The following is a 21561-nucleotide window of genomic DNA, read 5'->3' as shown; positions in this document are numbered from 1 at the left end:
AAGCCCAACAGTCTGGCCTGGTTTTCGGATCCATGCGATCGCATGAATAGAAGCACTACAACCCATGCGGTATCATGAGCTGCTCTGACAGGCCATACCCTAGCATTAATTACGGAATTAGGGTAATTTATTTAATTATTATTAAATCAATTAGGTTTAGATTTAATTATTATTATTATTATTAGTTTTAATTAGTTTATTCTATTAGTTTTTAAGTTTTAATTAAATTTGTTTTATAAAATAATAATATAAAAATAATATTTTTTATAAAAATTGTATATTTTATAACTTTAAGTTTTATTTTTATATTTCGTATCCTTTTAATCGTTTAATTTGTAATTTGTATTTTTATCGTTCATAATTAGTTCGTAACTTAGTATTTTGCCGTAGTTATTTTTATTTCTAGATTTTTAGGCTTTGCCGTAAAATCTCTTAAGTGCTTTTTCTTTAGATTAAGATTTAGGCGCTTTAGAATTTTACGACGTCGCTTATTGCTTTAGTATTTAAAATTTTAGTACTTTTTAAGTTATTGCCGTTTTGGATATAGAATTCCTTTTAAGCTTTAATACCTTTAGACGTAAGTTTTAAGTTTTAGTTTTTAGACTTTTAAGTTTCGACGCTACATTTTATTATTTTTCGACGCTTTGTTTTTCGACCTTTTATTTTTCGACGTTTTACGACGCACTCTTTTTCTTTCTTATTTCTCGACGCTCTAGTTTTTAGGACATAGATTTTGTGACACCGCTATTTTTTTTATATAATAAATACGTGGCGGAAGCATAATATTAATTAAATACGATATCGACATTTGTACAAACCGATGTCACGTGTCATTAAATCAATTTACATATTAATAGGAAGAGACGTAAAGACATTCTGTTTTCAAAAGTACGCAGTTCATATTCTAAAAGACCACATCAGAGTTAACCCTGTCAAACATAACATCATCATGCCCGTCTTCTCCCAAAAGCACTATCTACAAAAGCTAACAACCTGCAGGGAGGAGATGGAGGGGAATTAGCACGAAGCTAAGTGAGTACGACTAACTACAGGCCATAGCATACATAACTGTTATACTAATCATGTCACAATAGTCTAACATACAAACATCACCCAAGTGCCATCTACAGAGACTCTGGCGGCTCGGCCAAACCATTAACCACCAGCTGATCGGACTGGGGCTTACCAGAAGTTCCTCCACCACCGTATGTATATACATAATCGACACGCGACGGACACGTCATTCACATATATATACACCACGGCTGTCTAGGCCACCACATGAGGAACCCAACCCGCAGGTTGATCTCTCCTACCGAGGCCACCACATAATAGGGACGCACTGGGCTCCAGCAGACAAGCATCAACCAACATGCAGTCATCACAATATACTAACTATCCACAACAATAAGTATATCTAACAAGCATGGCAGTCATAATATAACATGCTACTATATACTATATTCTCTAGTTAGTCCCACTCACCGATTACCAGCAAACGAGAAGGTGTTCAGCTATCTAATCACTGAACCTTATCTTTCTCCTTTTCTCCTGAGAAATACATACACACGAGTTAGTTTATATCCATAAACACCAAATAACACAATACAGAAAATTTTGTCAGAAAATTGTCCGCTAAAAATTTTCTGCTTAACATTTATGCACTTTCAAAATTCACTTTCAAAATTTACATCATAAACATCAAAATACAAACGGGCAGCATAACGGCTAAAAATCAACACTTAGGTAAAATATTCTGCCCTGGACACTCAGTCGGTCGACTGACTCTTACAGTCGGTCGACTGACTCTTACAGTCGGTCGACTGACTATACAATCGGTCGACTGACTTTCCCAGTTGGTCGACTTATTTGGTATTTCCACAATCGGCCGAAAGTCAAACTCAATCGGTCGGTTCACTCACCAGTCGATCGGTTGTCTGTAAATCGGTCGGTTCAACCCTAGGTCGGTCGACTGTCGACCGACAGTCGGCCGACTGTGTTCATCTTCATCAGAAACTGAACAAAGGCTACGGACTTCACGATGAAATCCTCAAATCTCAATCTAGAGCTCGTTTTAAACACCAAAATCGACCACAACTTGTTCACTACATGTTATAGACTCAAAACCTACAACAATTTGACCATAACAACACTTAAATCACTTGTTTTGACATAAATTCAAGTTTTTTACAAAACTCACACAAAACCATGAATTTAACAATGAATTGAACACAAAAACACATGTTACTTACCTTGATAGACTCAGTAAATGATAACAAACACAATTCTAACACCAATTTGAGCTCAAGATCAACAATGGGGAATTAGGGTTTGGTAGTAGGTGGAAGGGAAGGTACGGGAGTGTTTTGGAAGAATCTGGAAAAATGCAAGAGAGAGAGACAGCACTAGTTACTTAATTTAGGTTAATTTCCCACACAGTGCAACACACGAGTATTTATCAGTTATCTGATATCTTTTGTACAACATTTGGCAACCCAAACGAAGTCCAAATTAAATAAATAAACCTGTTCTGTGACCCTTGTCACAAACTGGTCCTAACCACATCATTAATTAATAATAAACATTAAATAAAAATAAAAGCATATAGTAACACAATACAACTTAAGGGAAATCTAGTAATCTAACATCTAGGCCCAATTGAGGATGTTACAGATTTTTATTTCAAAATTTCGACGAAAAAATTATTTTAAGCGGTTAAATTTATAGACATCCAAAATTTTCTGGTTCATAGTAATAGTTGGATTTGTTAGTGGCGAGTTGTGGGCTTCCGATTTAAAGGGTCCTGACTACCTGCTGCATCTATTGGCTATTCAAAACGTGGGCAAAATCAGAAAAGTCTATTAATTTTATAACTTTAATAATTTTTATCTTTTATAACTTATAGGATATTCAGTGAATACACCGAGCAAAACGTTCACCACCTTTCATACGCTCACCACCTGTAACTCGATCAAGACATCTAGCCAACATTGTCGTCGTTGAATTTTCTTTAGAAACATCATCTAGTCGAACAAGTACTCCAATTCAAATTTCCGATATTCCATTTTTTGAACCCGACTTCACTACTGAGAACCCGTAGGATATTCAAGGACAATTCCAAGATCCAGAACCACTAATCATTCCTCCTGAACCATAAACCGTTAAATCAGAATCTTCTAGTGATTCGGATTCAACAATTTTAATTATGGAAGTAACGGAACCTCTAAGTATGGAAGATCGAATGAGAGCCACACGCACGGGCCAAGGACACGCCATTATTAAGCTAGACATTAATGTGCCAGATTATGAAATCAAAGGACAAATCCTACACATGGTAACTAATCAATGCCAATATAGTGGTACGCCAAAAGAATATCCAAACGAACATCTTCGAACCTTTAATAGGATCTGTACTCTATTCAAAATCAGAGAAGTTGAGGATGAACAGATCTATCTCATGTTGTTTCCCTGGACTTTAAAGGGAGAAGCCAAAGATTGGTTAGAATCGTTACCTGAAGGGGCGATTGATACATGAGATGTTTTAGTTGAAAAATTTCTTAAACAATTCTTTCCAGCATCTAAAGCCGTGAGACTTCAAGGAGAAATAGTTACATTCACGCAAAAGCCAAATGAAACTCTATATGAGGCGTTGAAAAGATTTGGAAAGTTGTTGAGAAGATGTCCTCAGCACGGTTTAGATACTTATCAAATAGTACAAATATTCTACCAAGGTGTCGACGTTGCTACACGAAAAGATATCGACATAGCAGCTGGTGGTTCCATTATGAAGAAAACCGCAACTGAAGCTTACAAAATCATTGATAACACAGCCTCCCACTCGCATGAGTGGCACCAGGAAAAAGATATCTTTCGTTCATCTAAAGCGGCTAGAGCCAATTCCAGCCATGACTTTGATTCCGTTTCCGCAAAAACAGATGCTTTCGAGAGACGAATGGAAAAGATGAATAAAGATATTCACGCAATACGAATCAGTTGTGAGCAATGCAGTGGACCACACTTAACAAAAGATTGCCACATTGAGCAAACGATGGAACAACGTGAGAATGTTTCCTACATGAACCAAAGGCCGGGAAATAATTATCAAAATAATTATCAACCTCCAAGGCCAAACTTCAATCGAAATCAAAACATTCTTTACAATCCAAATGGACCTAACAATAACTCGTACAACCAACAAGGTCCGAATAACCAACCAACTCAAAACAACACTTTCAATCAACAAAAACCTAGCTTGTATAAACCACCACAACAAACCGAAGAGAAAAAGTCAAATCTGGAAGAAATGATGGCAAACTGATGTTCTGCGAGGTGTATATAAAATAGCTTATATTTTACAAGGAAATACTATTAAATACGATACAATTTTACTCAAGATATTTATTTATTTATTGAATGGATATACTTAAACCTTGCTACAACACTTATAGGCAGTGTACCAAATCGTACAGTAGTGTAGTTTTTAGTAAGTCCGGTTCGTTCCACAGGGAAAATCTTTTAATCAAAGCTTAACGCTATATTAGTTTTATTTTATAAAAATACAAATATATATATAAGTAATATTATTATTATAAAGGGGGTTTTTACCGTTTAATGACCGGTTTGTCGATTTTAAAACTTTAGTCGCAGTTAAAACAAAATGTAAAATATTAAATAAATAAAAGACTTAATTTAAAGCGTAATGTAAATAACGATAATGAAATTGCGATAAATAAAAGTGCGATAAAATAAACTTGCAATAATTAAAAAGTACGATAATTAAAAGTGCAATTAAATACAATAACAATAAATAAAAGTGCTATAATTAGAAGTGCAATTAAATATAAAATAAAGGAAATTAAATATGAAATAAAAGAATTATACATATTTAAACTTTCGTAATCATGATGTTTGACGTGTTGATTTTAGTTTTATGCCCATGGGTTAATTGTCCTTTGTCCTGGATTATTTAATATGTCCGTCTGATTTTTGTCCATAACAGTCCATCAGTCATAAATATAAAGTGCGAGTATCCTCGTCAAATTATCCTTATACCCGAAGTTAAATATTCCAACTAATTGGGGACTTAAACTGTAACTAGATTTTAATACTTTGCTTAATAATTACACCAGGATGTCGACTGAATGTAACCCAAGATTTTAATACTTTGTTATCAATTATGCCAAGTGTCCTTGTACATAATTTCACCCCTGTTTTAATAATTCTAGTGGCTATTAATCCATTCCCGTGTCCGGTTAAATGAATGATTATTCGTACATATAAATACCACGCCCATCGTGTCCGATCGAGTGTATATGGTTATTTATAGGGACGTTCAATTGTAAATCTTTATATTAAAATTAACAAACTATCATTTAGTTAAACAAATATAAAGCCCATTAATAGCCCATAGTCTAATTTCCACAAGTGTCGTTCTTTTGTCCAAACCCCAATTATGGTACAAAGCCCAATTACCCAATTTTAATATTTTTAGCCCAACATCATGATTACTTCGGATTAAATAAGCATAATAATAACTTAGCTACGAGACATTAAATTAAAAAGGTTGAACATAACTTACAATGATTAAAAATAGCGTAGCGTTACACGGGCAGAATTTCGACTTACACCCTTACAACATTCGCTTACATACCCTTATTATTAGAAATTAAAATTAAAATTAAAATATAAATATATATATATATATATAATTTACGTATGATGAAGAAGGAAAAAGATGTGTTTTGTGTTACACCAAAGCTCGATTTTTATAGGCCTGTGATCTGAAAAAGATGCTCATGCGATCGCATGAGCTTTACCCTTCAAGGCCATGCGATCGCATAGCCAGCTGGGGAGACTCAAAAGTCTTTGTTTTTTTATGCCGACGGTTTTTAAATATAATATAATATATATATTAATTTTAAGAATTAATTATATATTATATTATATTCATGTGCATAGTTGACTTGAAATTTTTAGTCCGTTGCGTCGAGCGTTGAGAGTTGACTCTGGTCCCGGTTCTGGATTTTCGAACGTCCTTGCGTACAATTTAATATCTTGTACTTTGCGTTTTGAATCTTGTACTCTTGTAATTTCGAGACGTTTCTTATCAATAATTGGAACCTTATTGATTGTATTTTGTACTTTTGAGCTTTTTGGTCGTTTGCGTCTTCAATTCGTCGAATCTGTCTTTTGTCTTCACCTTTTATTATTTAAATGAATATCACTTGTAAATAGGACAATTGCAATTAAAGCTTGTCTTTCTTGAGGAATAATGCTATGAAATATATGTTCGTTTTTAGCATTATCAAATATTCCGACACTTGAGCTTTGCTTGTCCTCAAGCAATATAGTCTTGAAATACTAGAATCATTTCTTTATTCTTCACACTTTGTACATCAATGATTTCAATACGGTAGTATAAACAATGGTAGTAACGATGTGGTTTACAGTCTCACATGACTTATGAAAATTTAGATCCTTTAGGAAATTGGATCTTTATGAAAACATTTGATTTTTTTTTGAAAATTAAATCTAGCTTTTACCCTAGATAAGTTTTCCGGAATAACCCTTCACCGGTGTTTGCAAAATATTTTTGTGGGTTTGGTGGGTTTCAGATTTGAAAATTTTAGCTCAAAACTTGCGGTTTTGTGTCACCCACTTGCTAACCTTGTATTAGGAAAGCAACACGTCCAGTATACTTGCTCAGTATATTACCTTTCGGTAAACTACCGTCCGGTTGTAAAGGAAAGCGTTGAACAAGCAACTGTTAAGGCAATGTCCCTTGACATGCTTTTAATTATGGTCTATAACGTGTTGGACGCAATTACTATCCTTGGTAGGAGCAATAGTAAAGCTCACCCTTATGATTTTTCGGTCTGGCACAGGGTCCTGTGTTTGACCATGCTATGCAACCACCGTTCTTACGGTTGTCACCCGATTTGGTTCAGATGACCTAATGAATTCCAGATGAATTCCTAGGATTTTACGTTCAATGGTAATGAACGCATTGAAAATGGGTTTTTAGAAAACAAATCGGTTTGTAATTTTATCAAAATATTTTCTCGTTCAAGCTCGAGTTTAGATATCATTGAATTCCATGAGTTTGTAATTCTCAATCTTTAAGGTCAATCTCTAGGATTGAGTAATATCAGTCTTAAAAGCTGATTTTTGATCTTTAAAGGAGATTATCCTTTCTGGGGATCTGATTTATTAGTCTTATCAAGCTAATTTGCACGGTGCCCCCCCATTGTACGAGACAGATCCTCTCATGGTTAGGATAAGTCTGACCACTTGGCGACCCTGTTTGATGCTGAGGTCCGTGGATTTTCTGCTGATTTTAGAGATGACTTTTCTAGATTTTTCATCAACCTACAACTGGTCTGGACGACAACTTCATGACCTAAATCAAGAAGCGCGTTTCTTTTTCGAAAGACTTTACTTCCTTTTAACGATGGAATTGATTCATCGTGTAGATCCATCTCTTCTTTTCTTTCATCGGGTAAAACAGTTTAGTTTAGTCCAAAGCAAAAGTATCTTCAATTATTTATTACAGAAATATGTGATATATGTTTAAGATAACTTGGTAATTTTTCCCACACTTGGCTTTTATTTTCCTTTTTATTGTCCTCTATTCCATTTTAAATGAATTTTAACATTTTGGTTTGTTTCTCAATTTATGTCCTTTCTGAGGTAACAATAATTTCGGTGTTAACACCTAGTTTTATCGTTCATAAATATGTATAAACATGATTTTGAGTTCATTTAATTGAAAATTTTAATTTTTTTTTTACTAGAATTGGGTAGTCAGTATATAAGACTAGGGTTGTTCTTTATTATCAGAGAGAACTAGATTCTAATACAACTACTACTTTACTAGTATTTCTAATGGTAACCAAGTGTTTAAAGTAAAAAAATTTAAAAATCCGAAAGAATTTAACCCCTTCCCACACTTAAGATCTTGCAATGCCCTCATTTGCAAGAAATCAGTAACAATTTAAATTATTGAGGGTGATTAGTGTGAAAATGATTAAATTTTACCAAAGTTTCCAAACATATTGGCGTTTATTTGCTGAATGATAAATGGTGCATATCATTTGTTCATTCCGTCTGTTGTTACATCACATTTATCTTGTCGTCAAAATTAGTAGCTTTTGCTGAACTTAATGCCAGTCTTTGAAAATGCGTTATTTTACCCTGTTTTGTACAATTTACAATATACATACATACAAATATAAACATGCATGGCAATTTGAAATGGGACTTAATATCCCACTTTCAAATCCTAAATGTGAAATATTAGTACACAATAATAATAAAAATTATAAAAATTACATAAGTATATTCAATAACATAAGTTTAAACATGAATAAGTAAAAAGATAAAAACATAAAAATCATATAAATAACCAAATAGAACCAAATCAGCCTGGATAGGGGTTCCAGTTCATCTCATCAGGTGGGTTCTATTGTTGGTTATAGGTGTTCTGATAGGCTTGGTTATAGTCATACCGGTTAAAGGGTGGTCGGATATCGGGGCTGTGTGGCGGAAAATGAGCAGGTCGAGTAGGTACATAGTTATTTGGTACCTGATATGATAGCTGGCTCATGATTTGGTGCTGATGAACTACCCAGCTATCGTGTTGGCGTCGCCTATAATCCTCGTATACTCGCTCGGAGTTCCACTGCTCATACATACTATGTCTGGCCACGTTCGTCATTGCTTCCTCATCTATACGAACGTGGACGTCAAGAATAGCATCTCGAAAGACATCCCTAATGTCTTCCGCCTCCTCCATTTCCTCGTCTGAGCCTCTCTCTACCTGAGGATGAGATCCCTCATAGGGTACTGCCTGGTTACGTCTACTTTTTAATACCTTAGCACCCACATAAACTTTCAATCCTAAGGGCTCAACCTGTTCTCTACAAAGCTGTAATGGACCCCCTTGGTTCCTATCAACACCTAAATACTCTCCAATGAGAGTAACAAAAATACCTCCTCCTATTATACTCCCGTCCTGCATTCCCTCTACCATTTTAGATAAATAAAAAGCATCACAGTAAGGGATATTGACAAAGCTTCTAGGATCCCGAATACACTTTAGGTAGAATAAATCATGTAAGGTAATTTTTTCTTTATTGTGACCTCTCTGTGTAATTGAGTTAGCCAAAAATCTATGAATAATACGAAGCTCGGCTCTGTCAATATGTGTATAGGAGTGTCCTCCTGCTCGTGTAAAAACATCAAAATGTGACATACGCCTCCAAATGGCGTCAGCGTCAAAGTTACTATCTACCCTTTCACCATAATGAATCAAATTTGTACAATCGGGTAATAGCAACTCACCAGGAGTATATATCTGTAAGGCCCTGGCCATGTCCAGCATGGACATTCTGTACATCCTACCGCCAAGGATAAACCTAAGAAATCTTCTATCATCTATTCTAATTATATTTGTATCAAGTGATACAGTACTCATCAACTCAACACACCATTCCTTATATACAGGTCTACGAATGGTGAAAAGACGTTCTCAATCTGTAAAAGAAGAACTGCCATACCTTTGTACCAAAAGCTGTCTAACACGGTCAGCTAGATGAACCATTTTTAAAGGGGCCCAATCGATTACCCTTGGCACCTCTACATTTTTTGTTACCAATTTGAATTTGTTCCTTTGATATGTCTCGTAATCTCTCCATCTCCTATCAAATCTTAGATTAGGATGCAGAGTGTGCTCAGGAATCGTTGGGAATTCTACTGGCGGCCTCATTGGGAATACTATGAATTCATCAACAAACTGTACCGGATCATAATAAGGTACGTGCTGATCAGGCTGTTGTTGTTGTTGTTGTTGTTCGTGTTGTGGTTGTTGTTCGTGTTGTGGTTGTTGTTCGTGTTGCATTTCTGGTTCTGGTTCTGGTGCTGGTGCTGGTCGTCTAGATGATGATGCTCCTGAACCTCCAGTATCGACTTTCTGCAAAACACATTAAACACAAAATGTGTGCATCCAAATATGCATTAGTGTTAGAAAAATAACAACTTAAAACAATCACTATAACATGTTAAATCAAAATTAAACTTATACACATTTTAACGATTTTTCACAATTCTACACTTTTCAAATAAGCACATATGAAAATGTATACAAAATTCATAAGCATTTAACTCAAATAATATGTCAAAATAGTCATTACTAATAATTAAACAAGTCTCAAATGGCAAATATATCAAATTAATCAAGTTCATGAATTTTGGACTTAAAAAGTCCACTTTAATCTCCAAAAATCATGTTTAGGATCAATGTTTGGATCATTTAACTACTTAAACATGTTACACTACTCAATTTAGCAATAATTCATGACGAAAATCGGCCATAACTTGTTTATATCAAAAAGTCCCAAATTGCTCAAGAACACAAACCCTAGATTTCTAAAAAATTTGAAGTTTTTGGCTTCAAATCATGTTAAATAGCATCAATCTAGGTTATACATGCATAAAATACTAACAATTAACACTAATTACACTAGAAATTAACAAAATTGCATTAGGTAAAAAATTGGTAATTATCACAAAAACTAGGAATTTATAGAGTTTAGGGGTGTAATTTTTACCATTTTGCTGAAGAATGAGAATCTATGCATGATTAGAGCAAGAAAAATGACGAATTACGGTGGAAAATTGCGAATTTTAGAGGTGATTTTGGGGTTGGTTCGTATATATGTGTGTGTGTTTTTTGTGCAGAACAGCGAGCTGTTCTTTTTATCAAACTGGCCTGGAATCCAGCCTCATGCGATCACATGAGGTTGAAGAGTAAACCCCATGCGATCGCATGGGGTTCCGGGTAGAGTGTTTTCACCTTTTTTTTTTTTTTTTTTTTTTAATAAAACCTTATACTTTATAAAACATAAAATTAATTTAAAAATTAAAATTTTGTTTCTTTTTAGGATGAAGGCGTTTTGGATCGATGTCCTAATCCGTCCCTCGACAAAATTTTAAAATTTGTCAAATCAAAGCGTGGTTTTAAAAGTAAAGATTTTTGGGTTTTTTAATGTTTTTGACATACTTTAATTCAATAAGATTAAAAACAAAGATAATAAAAGTTCTCGTCCCTCCCTTGGGTAAAGCAATTTCTGTTCAATGACCTAGTTTTCAACTCACGATGAATTTTAAAAATCATATTTTTAACTTAGCGAAATAAAGTAAATTTTTGTTTTTAAATTTACATCAAACTTAAATTTAAAATGCATAAAAATAAAATTCATATTTTAAAAATTAAAAATTCACACCAAAATTATATTATATTTTTGTTGTTATACATACAAACTTAAAAATATTAATTTTTCAAATATTTATAATTTTAAATATATTAATTTAAAAAGTTTACAATAATTTTTTTTATACTAATTTTAAAAACAAAGTAAAAATAAAATTAAAAATCTTTTTGGCTTTTATCTCACTTTAATCAATCAAATATTATCAAAAATATGCGCCCCTCTTTTCGGTAAAGTAATTTCGGTTCCATGACCTAATTTAACTCATGATGAATTTTTGAAATATTTTGGGTTGATTGATTAAAGATATTTATACCTTAAGAATAAACGTTAAATTTCGCAGTGATGTAATAAATTTTTGAATGATATCAATAATTTCGGTCGCCAAACCTAATTTTATTCAATACCAATTTAATACTTTATAGCGAACAAATTAGCGTTTATTATCAAAAGGTTAAAAATAAAAATAAAAAATAAAAACTGTACAGACTTACGTGTGAGATAGTATTCTTAGTTATATGATCTATCCCATTCATAAGATAGTCGGTTTAATTGGTTTTCCATAGCTACATAGGCGTAACCTCGAGCATTTAGTGTTTTTTCTTCTAAACATATGAACGGTCCGTCTCTGCATAAAGTAACAAATTCGGTGTTTGAATAGGTTTGATTATTTGAACATTTACCTCCATGTGATCATTTTCCGCATTTGTGACATCTTTCTAGGTGTCGTGCTCTTCTTTTCGCTGCGGATTTTGATTTTCCTTTACCAAATTGTAACTTATTATCTTCGCATCTGGATTCTTTTCTTACTCCGTTCAATCTTTCTCTGATTACTGATACTAGTTCACTCGGAAGTGTGTCATTATTACGTTTAGTGATCAAAGCGTGTAGCATTAGACCATGGTTTAGTTCACAGGCAGTCTTCATTTCGTAAAAACCTAAAAAAAAAAAAATTCAGAATGGGGGGAGAAGACTAGTTCTTTAGGGTCTGCTAGGGAAAGACCATTCGAGTTCCATTTTTGAGAACTACACGAAAACAGACAATCTAACTCTAACAGAAATACATATTATCCTTTAAAGACTTGATTCTCCCCACACTTAGTTAGCTGTGGTATCGAAATTGTGATTAACTTCGTTGTCGACTTCCATCGGACTATCTATGTAATGTTTAACTCTGTGACCATTAACCTTAAATTCAATCCCATTTGAATTTATTAATTCTATCGTTCCGTATGGGAAAACTCTTTTGACTATGAATGGTCCAGACCATCTCGATTTCAATTTTCCAGGAAATAGCTTGAATCGTGAATTGAAAAGAAGAACTCTGTCTCCTTCTTTAAATTCTTTTGAACTTCTGATTCTTTTATCATGCCATTTCTTCGTTCTTTCCTTATAGATTAACGAATTTTCGTATGCTTCATGTCTTAATTCTTCTAATTCGTTTAATTGACTTAATCGTAGACATCCGGCTTCATGTAAATCAAGATTACATGTCTTCAAAGCCCAAAATGCTTTGTGTTCAATTTCTACTGGAAGATGACATGCTTTTCCGTAGACGAGTTTAAAAGGTGTGGTTCCAATTGGAGTTTTGTAGGCTGTTCTAAAAGCCCAGAGTGCATCCTCCAATTTAATGGACCATTCCTTCGGATTTGATCCTACGGTTTTTTCTAGAATACGTTTTAAAGCTCGGTTGGTATTTTCAACTTGTCCACTTGTTTGTGGATGATATGCGGTGGAGATTTTATGAGTTACTCCATATCTTTTGAGAACTTTCTCAAGTTGATTATTACAGAAATGAGTACCCCAATCACTTATTAAAGCTTTCGGTGTTCCAAACCTTGCAAAAAGACATTTTAAAAAGTTGACTACAACTCGTGCATCGTTAGTTGGGAGAGCTTGTGCTTCCGCCCATTTAGATACATAATCAATGGCTACGAGAATGTAGAGATTATTATGAGATTTTGGAAATGGACCCATAAAGTCAATACCCCAAATGTCAAATACTTCGCATACTTGAATGACATTTTGTGGCATTTCATCACGTTGACTTATTTTTCCGGCCCTTTGACAAGCATCACAGGATTTGCAAAGAAGGTGTGCGTCTTTGTAAATTGTAAGCCAATAGAATCCATCATCATAAACTTTTCTTGCTGTTAGTTGAGGCCCATAGTGCCCTCTTGTTGGTCCTGTGTGACAATGGTTTAAAATTTTACTAGCTTCATCTCCAAATACACATCGGCGTATTATTCTATCGGGACAACTTTTAAACAAATGTGGATCTTCCCAGAAATAGTGTTTTATATCACTGAAGAATTTCTTTCGTTTTTGGTACGATAATCCTTTTTCAAAGAATCCACATACTAAGTAGTTTGCATAGTCTGCAAACCATGGAATTTCATTATAATCTATCTTCAATAGATATTCATCAGGAAAGTTGTCTTGTATGGCCGATTCATTTAGAACTTCTAATTCGGGATTTTCAAGACGAGAAAGATGATCAGCGGCGAGATTTTCTGCTCCTCTTTTATCTCGGATTTCAATATCGAACTCTTGTAAGAGTAAGATCCAACGGATTAATCTTGGTTTGGCATCTTGTTTCGAAAATAGGTATCTAAGAGCAGAATGGTCGGTATAGACCACCGTTTTTGCTAGAACGAGATATGAACGTAATTTGTCAAAAACAAAGACAATAGCAAGGAGTTCTTTTTCAGTAGTTGTATAGTTCGTTTGTGCTCCTTGTAACGTCTTACTAGCATAATATATAGGTTGAAATCGTTTTTCAATCCTTTGTCCTAAAACGGCTCCCATTGCAAAATCACTTGCATCGCACATTAGTTCAAACGGTAGATTCCAATTTGGTGTTATCATGATCGGCGCATTAGTGAGTTTCTCTTTAATAATATTAAAAGATTTGATGCATTCATCTGAAAAGATGAATGGAGCATCCTTTTCTAGGAGTTTATTCATAGGAGTGGCAATTTTAGAAAAAACTTTTATGAAACGTCGATAAAAATCGGCATGCCCTAGAAAACTCCTAACTCCTCTAACATTGGTGGGATGTGGAAGTTTAGCAATTACATCTACTTTAGCTCTATCCACTTCAATTCCTTCCTTTGAGATTTTATGTCCAAGAACGATGCCTTCTTTAACCATGAAATGGCATTTCTCCCAATTAAGAACTAGATTTGATTGTTCGCATCTAATAAGCATTCGTTCAAGATTAACTAGACATGATTCAAATGTATCACCGAAGACTGAAAAGTCATCCATGAAAACTTCCATGCATTCTTCTATCATGTCGTGAAAAATCGCCATCATGCACCTTTGAAAGGTTGCAGGGGCGTTGCAAAGTCCAAATGGCATGCGTTTGTAAGCAAAAGTACCATAAGGGCACGTGAACGTGGTTTTCTCTTGGTCTTCGGGTGCTATTGGAATTTGAAAATATCCGGAAAATCCATCAAGAAAACAATAGTATCTGTTTCCGGCTAATCTTTCCAACATTTGATCAATGAAAGGTAAGGGAAAGTGATCTTTTCTGGTGGCGTCATTTAATTTTCTATAATCAATATAAACACGCCATCCTGTTACAGTCCTAGTAGGAATAAGCTCATTTTTTTCATTTGTAATGACAGTCATGCCACCCTTCTTAGGCACGCATTGAACTGGGTTTACCCATGGTTTTTCATTGGATAAATTAAACCTGCATCTAGCAGTTTAATAATTTCTTTTTAACTACATCTTGCATATTCGGATTTAGTCTTCGTTGGCATTGCACATACGTTTTATGACCTTCTTCCATAAGGATTTTATGTGTGCAATACGAAGGACTTATTCCTTTTATATCATGAATCTTCCATGCAATGGCTGGTTTATGAGCTTTCAACACAGAAATGAGTTGAGATTTTTCATTTTCAGTAAGAGAAGACGATATTATTACAGGTAATTCAGATTCACCATGTAAATAAGCGTATTCCAAATGGTTTGGAAGTGGCTTTAACTCTAATGTCGGAGGTTCTTCTATCGATGATTTATATCGATATCTGTCTTCTTCTTTTAGCATTTGAATTTCTTCTGTTGTTGGTTCATATCCATTAGCTATTAGTGTAGCTAACATTTTAGCTTCATCAATTGGTTCATTACCTTCTCCTAAAGAACATTCTCATGTTCCTTGTAATTCTGGAAATTCTTCTAACAATTCTGCATGTGAATCTATAGTTTGAATATAATAACATGTATCATCTGCAGATTGCGGTTGTTGCATTGCTCTATCAACTAAAAAGGTAACACTCTCGTCCTCTATACTTAGGGTCAATTTCTTACCGAACACGTCTATCATTGCTTTAGCCGTGTTTAAGAATGGTCTTCCTAATATGAGAGGAACTTGAGAATCTTCTTCCATGTCCAGAACAACAAAATCTACTGGAAATACTAAAGTACCAACTTTAACTAGCATGTTCTCCATTATCCCTCTAGGATATTTTATTGATCTATCGGCTAGTTGTATACTTATTCTTGTTGGTTTCAATTCTCCAAGGTCTAGTTTAGTGTATAATGAATACGGCATTAAATTTATACTAGCACCTAAGTCTCCCAATGCTTCTATTGAACTAAGACTACCCAAAAAACATGGAATTGTGAAACTTCCTGGATCAGATAGTTTTTCTGGTATCTTATTCAACAGCACTGCTGAACAATTAGCATTCATAGTAACAACCGAGAGTTCTTCCATTTTCTTTCTATTTGAGATTAGATCTTTCAGAAATTTAGCATATCTAGGCATTCCTGAAATCACATCAATGAAAGAAAGATTTACATTTATCTGTTTAAACATATCCAAGAATTTGGATTGCTCGGCTTCAAGTTTTTCTTTTTTCATTTTACTCGGGTAAGGAAGTAATGGTTGGTATGGTTTAACATAAGGTTTAGCCTTAACTGTGTTATCTTCACTAACCTTTTCAACTACCGGTTCTTTTTCCTTATCTTGATCAGGTTGTGGTTCTTGTGGAGTAGGAATAGCTTCATCAGAAGTTACAGGTATTTCAGGTGGTTTAAGTGTTGTACCACTTCTTGTGGTAATGGCTTTAGCTGTTTCATTCCGGGGGTTTGCATTTGTATCACTAGGTAAACTTCTCGGTTTTCTTTCACCTATTAACCTTGCTAGGTTACTTACTTCTTGTTCCAAGTTTTGAATAGAAGCTTGTTGATTTCTAAATGCTTGAGCATTTTGTTCATTGGTTTGCTTCTGAGATGTGAAAAACTGCGTTTGAGTTTCAACTAGCTTCGTCATCATATCTTCTAAATTCGGCTTTTTATCATCGGTTTGTGGTGGATTGTTTTGAAAATTAGGTCTTTGCTGATTGTTAGTATTATTGGATACTTGTTGATTGCTAGGACCTTGTTGGTTGTTGTATGGAATATTTCGATTATAATTCTGGTTTTGATTGTAGATCGGTCTTGGCGGTTGATAATTATTCTGATAATTATTTCCAGGCCTTTGGTTTAGACATGAAACATTCTCTCTTTGTTCCATTGTTAATTCAATACTGAGACAATCTTTTGTCAAATGTGGTCCTCCACATTGCTCACAACTAATTCGTATTGAGTGGATATCTTTAGTCATCTTTTCCATTCGTCTCTCGACAGCATCTATCTTTGCGGAAATGGAATCTAAGTCATGGCTAGAATCGGCTCTAGCTGCTTTAGATGATCTAACGATATCTTTTTCTTGGTGCCACTCATGTGAGTGGGAAGCAGTGTTATCAATAATTTTGTAAGCATCAGTTTCGGTTTTCTTCATAATAGAACCACCAACTGCTATATCTATGTCTTTTCTTGTAGTGATGTCGCATCCTTGGTAGAATATTTGTACTATTTGACAGGTGTCTAAACCATGTTGCGGACATCCTCTTAATAATTTTCCAAATCTTGTCCACGCCTCATATAGAGTTTCATTCGGTTTCTGTGTGAACGTAACAATTTCTCCTTGAAGTCTTACGGCTTTAGATGCCGGAAAGAATTGTTTAAGAAATTTTTCAACTAAAACGTCCCATGTATCAATCGCCCCTTCAGGTAACGATTCCAACCAATCTTTGGCTTCTCCCTTTAAAGTCCAGGGAAATAACATGAGATATATCTGTTCATCCTCCACTTCTCGGATTTTAAATAGAGTGCAGATCCTATTAAAGGTACGAAGATGTTCATTTGGATCTTCCTTCGGCGCACCACTAAATTAGCATTGATTAGTCACCATGTGTAGAATTTGTCCTTTGATTTCATAATCTGGCGCATTAATGTCTGAATGAGTAATTGCGTGACCTTGGCCAGTGCGTTTAGCTCTCATTCGGTCTTCCATACTTAAAGGTTCCAGATTTTCCATGATTGAATTTGTTGAATCCGAATCACTAGAGGATTCTGATTTAATGGTTCGTTCCTCAACAATCTCTGTTTGAATGATTGGTGGTTCTGGAGGAAAAATTAATGGTTCAGGATCTATGAATCGTCCCTGAATATTCTCCGGATTCTCAATTGTGAGGTCGGGTTCAAAAAATGGATTATTGGAAATTTGAATTGGAGTACTTGGTCGACTGGATGACGATTCTAAAGGAAAATCAACGGCGGTAATATTTGCTAGATGTCTTGATCTAGTTACAGGTGGTGAACGTACAAAAGGTGGTGAACGTCTTGCTCGGTGCATTCACTGAATATCCTATTAGTTTTTAAAAGGAAAGAAAAATTATATAAGTTATCCAATTAATAGACTTTTCTGATTTTGCCCACGTTTCGAATAGCCAAAAGATGCAGCAGAGGGGCAGGATTCGTTTGGTCTCAATATAATTGAGGACTGTTTGGCTCCAATAACCCGGTCCACGTACAAATCCAGCTATTACTACGAACCAGAAAATTTTGATGTCTATCAATTTAACCACTTAAAATAAATTTTCGTAATTTTAAGAAATTTAGATAAGAAGTAGAAAAAAAATCTATGTCCTAAAACTAGAATAGCGAGAAATAAGAAAGAAAAAGAGAGCGTCGAAAAAGGTCGAAAAATAAAAGGCGTCGAAAAATAAGAAAGAAAAAGAGTGACTTATAAAACTTAAAAATACTTGACTAACCCAACCTTATTACTATCACTAACTTAAAATTATAATCGCAAATTGAGATTACTAATTGGAGTGATAATTGATACATAGGTAAAAGGCGTCTAAAAATATTAATGCTTACAAGTAAAACTGTATCCCAAATGGCAATATCTTAAAAAGGAACTAAAACTTAAAAAGGCGTCACAAAATTCTAAAGCACCTAAATCTTAGTCTAAAGAAAAAGCACTTAAGGGATTTTACGGCAAAGCCTAAAAATCTAGAAATAAAAATAACTATGGCAAAAACTATGAATTAATAACTAAATACGAGCGAAAAATACAAATATTACGCTAAAACAATTAAAAAGGGACAAAATATAAAAATATACTAAAAGTTGTAAAAAGTACAATTTTTATAAAAATATTATTTTTATATTATTTATTTTATAAAACTATTAAGTTTATATAAATTAATTAACTAATTAAAACTAAATAATACAAAATAATAAAATTAAAACTAAATATTATAATAATAATAACCTAATTAGGGTTAAAGTAATAATAATATAAATAAACCCCGTAATAAATGATGAATTAGGGTTGCAGTTGGCGTGTGAGACACTCTCATGCGATCGCATGAGTTTATGCCTTCGGGCTCATGCGATCGCATGAGCCAGGATTTTGGGCCAGGTTACGGGCTGCTACAGTAGCAGGCAGAATGTTTTATTTTTTTTTTTATTTTGCTGTGTTTATTTTTTCTGTTTTAAATATTTATATAATATATTTTTATAAATTAAATAAAACTTATATTTTTATAAAATAAATATAAAGAAACTTTTATAGAACTTAAATAATTAACAAACTCTTAAAAATATTTATATTTTTGTTTTTCTTTTTATATTTTCGAATATATTAAAACGTATTTTTACAAAAGCGTATTTTAATAAAAGTAAACTAAAAATAAAAATCTTTTTTTTATTTATTTAGCGTTGCGCTTCCGGCTTTTAAGCAAGAAAAATCTCCGGCAGGGGCGCCAAAAATACTTGACTTTCTGCGAGGTGTATATAAAATAGCTAATATTTTACAAGGAAATACTATTAAATACGATACAATTTTACTCAAGATATTTATTTATTTATTGAATGGATATACTTAAACCTTGCTACAACACTTATAGGCAGTGTACCTAATCGTACAGTAGTGTAGTTTTTAGTAAGTCCGGTTCGTTCCACAGGGAAAATCTTTTAATCAAAGCTTAACGCTATATTAGTTTTATTTTATAAAAATACAAATATATATATATATATATATATATATATATATATATATATATATATATAAGTAATATTATTATTATAAAGGGGGTTTTTACCGTTTAATGACCGGTTTGTCGATTTTAAAACTTTAGCCGCAGTTAAAACAAAATGTAAAATATTAAATAAATAAAAGACTTAATTTAAAGCGTAAAGTAAATAACGATAATGAAATTGCGATAAATAAAAGTGCGATAAAATAAACTTGCGATAATTAAAAAGTACGATAATTAAAAGTGCAATTAAATACAATAACAACAAATAAAAGTGCTATAATTAGAAGTGCAATTAAATATAAAATAAAGGAAATTAAATATGAAATAAAAGAATTATGCTTATTTAAACTTCCGTAATCATGATGTTTGACGTGTTGATTTTAGTTTTATGCCCATGGGTTAATTGTCCTTTGTCCTGGATTATTTAATATGTTCGTCTGGTTTTTGTCCATAACAGTCCATCAGTCATAAATATAAAGTGCGAGTATCCTCGTCAAATTATCCTTATACCCGAAGTTAAATATTCCAACTAATTGGGGACTTAAACTGTAACAAGATTTTAATACTTTGTTTAATAATTACACCAGGATGTCGACTGAATGTAACCCAAGGTTTTAATACTTTGTTATCAATTATGCCAAGTGTCCTTGTACATAATTTCACCCCTGTTTTAATAATTCTAGTGGCTATTAATCCATTCCCGTGTCCGGTTAAATGAATGATTATTCGTACATATAAATACCCCGCCCATCGTGTCCGATCGAGTGTATATGGTTATTTATAGGGACGTTCAATTGTAAATCTTTATATTAAAATTAACAAACTATCATTTAGTTAAACAAATATAAAGCCCATTAATAGCACATAGTCTAATTTTCACAAGTGTAGTTCTTTTGTCCAAACCCCAATTATGGTACAAAGTCCAATTACCCAATTTTAATATTTTTAGCCCAACATCATGATTACTTCGGATTAAATAAGCATAATAATAACTTAGCTACGAGATATTAAATTAAAAAGGTTGAACATAACTTACAATGATTAAAAATAGCGTAGCGTTACACGGACAGAATTTCGACTTACACCCTTACAACATTCGCTAACATACCCTTATTATTAGAAATTAAAATTAAAATTAAAATTAAAATATAAATATATATATAATTTACGTATGATGAAGAAGGAAAAAGATGTGTTTTGTGTTACACCAAAGCTCGATTTTTATAGGCCTATGATCTGGAAAAGATGCTTATGCGATCGCATGAGCTTTACCCTTCAAGGCCATGCGATCGCATGGCCAGCTGGGGAGACTCAAAAGTCTTTGTTTTTTTATGCCGACGGTTTTTAAATATAATATAATATATTTATTAATTTTAAGAATTAATTATATATTATATTATATTCATGTGCATAGTTGACTTGAAATTTTTAGTCCGTTGCATCGAGCGTTGAGAGTTGACTCTGGTCCCGGTTCCGGATTTTCGAACGTCCTTGTGTACAATTTAATATCTTGTACTTTGCGTTTTGAATCTTGTACTCTTGTAATTTCGAGACGTTTCTTATCAATAATTGGAACCTTATTGATTGTATTTTGTACTTTTGAGCTTTTTGGTCGTTTGCGTCTTCAATTCGTCGAATCTGTCTTTTGTCTTCACCTTTTATTATTTAAACGAATATCACTTGTAAATAGGACAATTGCAACTAAAAGCTTGTCTTTCTTGAGGAATAATGCTATGAAATATATGTTCGTTTTTAGCATTATCACAAACCTAATGGAATCTCAAACACAATTTATTACATCTCAAACCCAAACAAATGAGAGGTTTGATCAGTCATTAAGAACTCAACAAGCTTCCATTTTGAATCTAGAAAAACATGTAGTTACTCTTGCTAGCATGATGAGTGAG

Source organism: Rutidosis leptorrhynchoides, chromosome 3 (assembly GCF_046630445.1).
Source record: "Rutidosis leptorrhynchoides isolate AG116_Rl617_1_P2 chromosome 3, CSIRO_AGI_Rlap_v1, whole genome shotgun sequence".
In the NCBI taxonomy this organism is placed as follows: domain Eukaryota; kingdom Viridiplantae; phylum Streptophyta; class Magnoliopsida; order Asterales; family Asteraceae; genus Rutidosis; species Rutidosis leptorrhynchoides.
This window is presented reverse-complemented; position numbering follows the sequence as displayed.